We start from the raw sequence: 5,431 nt of genomic DNA on the forward strand, positions 1-5,431 counted from the left end.
TTGGCTGGGACTACATAGCCTTTTTCAATAATATCCCAGACATCTTGACATCCGAGTAACGCCTTCATTCGAATACACCAACTTGAATAATTGGTTTTGGTGAGCTGAGGGTATTGATAAGGAAGTTTGAGACCGTCTGACATTTTTGTAGGGTTTGTTTTTCGGAAGACTGACTCTCGTAACGTGGCTCTGATACCACTTTGTTGGAAATAAAAATAGAAAACTAAATTACTTCTTATTCAATTAGATAAGAATACAACAAAATGACTTTATGCACTCTATTTTTTCTTGGTACACTCATACTTCAAATGAAATAATATGCTCTTTATATAGAGCTTGAACCAACAAAAAAACGTAGAGACACCACAAAATCAAATCAAAATTACAACCACATATTAATTTATTATTTTTTTGACTACTACTTTGTTCAACCACCTACCTCCATAATGCATTGACAAATGCATGTGAATTCACATTATTACAATAAATGATTTTTGACTCATCTATCTAAAACATGTCTTCAATTAGTTGAATATTTATTTATTTGTTTTATTATTATTTAACCAAATTAAGTTTATTATATTTTAACAACATATACACCAACTAATTTATGCACTGCAGCTTTTCTAATTGATCACAATTGAAATAAACAACTCAATATGACAAAAAGTGAAAAGTGCATGAACAATTACAAATATCTATAGAGTACAACTAAAAATAAACTAGCTCCATAGAGGAAGACTTTTGTTGAGCTACAGCCAAACCGAACTCTAATTGCTCCATATTCTTCTTCTGATGGCCCTTTCTCATTTGTCCTCAGTCTGGGAGAGTTTCGCCGGCAACGTTCTGCAATCATGGCTATAGAAGTGAAAGTAAACAAAGAAGCACGGACACATTACCCTTCCACTCAACAGCAAGAACTCTGCAGCTCATATAAGACAGTCTCTGATGAAGTATCATTTTGTCCTCAGTCTGAGAAAGGAGTTTCCAACGGGAGATTGCCACCTCCGCCCAAATCGAATCAGCGTACAACGGGAGATTCAAATTCGCCCAAAACTCTTCCATTCCCGATTGATTATCCTCCTTTACCCCAAATTTCTTCTCCTTTTATTGCGGGCATAAATGGATCGGAGATATAACTCGAATTCGAATCAGTCTCCGTTATAATTGGGGATGGACCTGAATTAAGCGGGAGTTGAATTTGATTTTCCAATTGGGCAACTTTTGCTTTATGAGAAGAAGCCGGAAACCGATTAAGGTCGGGAAGATTGAGTTCAGCTTCAGGACCATAGAGTTTCCTTGCAGCTGAATCATAAGCCATAGCAGCTTCGAGAGTACCTATTCATAGACGAGCACCACAATTAGGTTCTCTAATTTCAGCAACCCATTTTCCCCAAGTTCTCTGACGAACACCCTTAATAAGTGCAGAGTGCATTCTCAGGGCCGCCTTTGCCTCTCATACACCCTTTTCTGGAACTAGCTTGTGCTGGTTTTTTAACCTGTTTTTTCTCCCCAAGAGGACCCATCCTTGATATTGACACCCAATGAGCAGAGACGCCTATACAACTGCCAAAAAAAGAAGAGAACTTATAAGCAACTTGTTCCTTTGGTTACAAATGAGCAGTCCCATGGAAAAATCACATTAAAATGTAATTAAAACTAACATTTTATCAATTTATCTCTAGGAAAATGAAAATTACTTCGTAATGATAATGACATATCAACAAATCTCTCACAAATATAAGATTCAACAAACACCACATCTTTTAGTGATGCTATTTGGTCATGATACAGACCAGAACAATTTATCACCTACCAAAATCACATATTAACAAATCTTGTTTACAAGAGGTATCAACATAACTCCAAGTTTATATGTGACTCCAAATATCATCAATTCTAATTTGAGAAGCCACATATTACTCATTAATGCAACAGAACACTGCAATGAAATTAATGTAAGTCAGAACTAAACAAGTATTTTTGGGCAAGAGTAATTTACGAGAGGCTTCAAGTTGTTCTTGATATTTCAAGGAGGCTGCTTCGTTAAGATATTATTCCTTCTGGGCTGCCTCCTCTACATTCAGGTTACAAAGTCTAACAATGAACATTCAACTAGTATTAGGCCGTTCAATTTAAGAGGTTTCAAAAGAAAAATACCGCAACAAGATATTCTTCTCTCTCTAATTGCTTTTGTTGAAGCAATGAAATGAACCTCTTGTTTCTCCTCCATTTCTTCAACCGGCCAGCCATGCACACTGCAAAAGCACAAAAGAAATAAATGATTTTAAGGGTCAATAATAATGCAACTTAAAAACACAAACAAATACAAAAACTGATTTGTTCATCATATTGAGTAAGGCATTTGCTCATACAAAGTTTAACATAAATCATATCATAATGAACGTTAACTTTCTGTTACTTCCATTAACACCAAATTAAGGTGAGAGTTTGGAGGTTAAAGCAAGTAAAAGTTTAAATTTCATTAACATTCGTTTAATCTCTAACAAAACTCCCAAACAAGGTAAATCCTCTCATTTACCTTTCATTAACTTCCTCCCAAACAAGGGCTAAAAGTATTGAATAGAGAAAAAATATGAGAGGAAAGGGAATTTAGAAAACAATGCAAATAGGCAATAGCAGGGGCAGCACCAACTTACATGCAGTCTCAACCCGTCTAAGGTCTGAGTAGGAAATTTTCGCCGGCAACATTCTGCAATAGTTAGTAGAATATCCTTTTTTTCCATCTGACTTAGTATGAGTTCTCTGAAGATTGGTTGAAGCACTCATATCTGAATATGATTTTTCTAAGGGTTTCTTGACCATCCTTATAACCTGTAAAAGAAAATTTAACTACCTTAAAATTATCATATGAATCAGATTATACATATAAAAATCCTTAGATCTATTCAGATTTCTCCCTAATCACAAATTAAATAATCAAAGCTAGATTCAGATTTCTTTTTCACATAAGAAAAGATCAAAGATTCTCATTACCACTCAGTGATAACGGAGGTAGTGGTGCAGAGATGGACAAGAGGTTTGCCTAGAAGCAGCTCAGTATAGATTAGCTCGCTAGCAAGATGTTCTAATTTGAAATCTTTATTACTTTTCTGAGCTTGTTATTCTGGTGCACACCGCCAAATTCTTTTCTTGCCAAGGACTAGGGCTTATATGATGAAGACGGACTGAAAGAAATGAAATTACACTAAGCTGAGGAGGAAGAGGCTGAAGAAGAAGGAAAGGAGACAGTGAACCTTAACCCTAGAAGCAGAGTATAAGTTTGTTTATATATAAATGTAAAAGACAACAATACCCTTAATCTTAAAAAGACTAAACTACCCTTTAACATTTGGGTAATCTCTTCCAACTTGAGTAGCACAAATTATACTATGTGCCTGGCATACCACATCAGATTCTGAGGTGGTATGCCAAGCACATAGTATAATTTCTCCTTGAGTAGAGACACTGAGTACACCAAGTTTGTTAATTATTGGCATTTTGATTTGGAATAGAAATATGTAAGGTACAAAATTACAATCAATCTTAATATGTTTCGTTTTCTCCTGAGAAGTTTCACGTCCGGGCATGCCAGGTGCCTGGCGAGATCTCTTTGTTTCGAATGGGCACCCATCATATTTTCTAGTGCACGTGTGACATGATTGGACGTTCTATTTGCTTGAATTGACGTTGTATGATTCAGTTTCAATAAACCAGTACTATCATGATATATGTGTTTAATTTGAAATTTTGACACTAGAAAAAGAAAAGAAACAATAAACCTTTTGAAAGACTTACGGTTTCTCTCTACAATAAAAGAAAAAATTGCAGATTCATCATCTTCCTCCATTTCCAAATCAAAGTCTCATCTGTTTTTTTTTTATTTACTTTGAGGAGGAAGAAGAAAGTTTGTCTTTCTTTTTCCTCCACCCACAGAGTTAGGTTTTGTGTTTTTTTTTTGTTATTTTCTTTTTAATCAGTGTTCTTATAGTTTTCGGATCTCTCTATTTGTCTGAATTATATCTGCTCCCAATTATTCTTTTATTTATACCTTTTTCGGATTTAGCGAGGGCGGAACCCCTTTTATTTTATACATGGATCAATAGATCTATGTGGTTGAAAAAAAAAAGAAATGACTCTGATCCCAATGTTCAAAAGGGCTTGAATATCGGATTGCAGTTGCTCTTCTACGGATTTGGATTTCCAAGAAGTACATGGTTCATTGTTTTTTTTTTGTGTTTTTTAATACCTTTTATGTGTTTTTTTCTTGCTCTTTGTAGTTGTGTTTGTCCCTTCGTGGATTTTGTAAGGTTTTATTTCTTATGGTTTTGTTATTGTATTTGGATTTTTTTCATCTAATGAATATAAAAGCATTTTCATCAAAAAAAAATTGAAATTATGTATATAACATACATGTAATTGTACATATCAAATTGCAATTTAATTTTAATATACTTATGCGCTAAATAAAATATGAATTTCAACTATGAATATTTTAAATATATTATCAACTCAAATTATTGATTTTATGAGAAGTAAAAAGAACTGAAACTCTGCAATTCTTATTAATGAAAAATGACAGTACAAGCAGCTATATATATATAGCTGAATACAAAAGATACAAAAGTGACGTGGATGGCTCTCCTCCACATCTTAATAACAACTTTTCCTGCCTATAACACATGCCACAAACACATGGCACGTGTAAAGTAATAATACTTCAACAGCCTCCCCTAAAACTCATACTCTTCTATCTTTCACAGCCTCCCCGCAAGATGAAGAGCAATTTACAACTTTCGTCTTGTCTAAGAACCCAGACATTTGTGAACCAGTTAATGCTTTTGTAAGCAAATCTGCAACTTGATGTGATGAAGCTATATATGGAGTACTTGTAGGCATTGAATTAGCCAGATCAGAAAGGGGATTGATGATTACTCAGTCTAAATATATCAGAGACCTGATTAGTGATGCAGGTTTGGACAATGCTCATTCAACCACCAGTCCTTTTGCTGCTGGAACCAAGTTGGATGTGGAATCAGTTGAGTATGAAAAACCAGAAAGATTCCGAAAATTGGTAGGAAAATTGTTGTATTTAGGTTTTACTCGGCCAGATATTGCGTTTGTAACTCAACAATTGAGTCAATATATGAGCAAGCCAACTCAATTGCAGATGGAGGCAGCAAAACATGTAGTGAGATATTTGAAAGGCACTAGTTCAATGGGGTTATTTTACAGCTCTCAATCTGAATTAAATTCCATGGAGGGGTTTTGCGATTCAGACTGGGGGAGGTGCAAAATCACAAGAAAATCAGTAACAGGGTATTGTGTCTCCATAGGGGAATGTTTAGTTTCTTGGAAATCAAAGAAGCAAGAGTTCAGCTGAAGCTGAGTATAGAGCTATGGCTACTGCATCATGTGAGTTAAAGTGGTT

The 5,431-nt window shown here is 34.9% G+C and overlaps 1 pseudogene; it reads right to left on the reverse strand.

Annotated features, from left to right (window-relative positions):
* Positions 1-609: 609 nt before the first annotated feature.
* Positions 610-4,899, reverse strand: LOC136233759 (uncharacterized; annotated as a pseudogene).
* Between the last annotated feature and the right edge of the window lie 532 nt (positions 4,900-5,431).

This window comes from Euphorbia lathyris, chromosome 6, assembly GCF_963576675.1.
Source record: "Euphorbia lathyris chromosome 6, ddEupLath1.1, whole genome shotgun sequence".
NCBI lineage: Eukaryota > Viridiplantae > Streptophyta > Magnoliopsida > Malpighiales > Euphorbiaceae > Euphorbia > Euphorbia lathyris.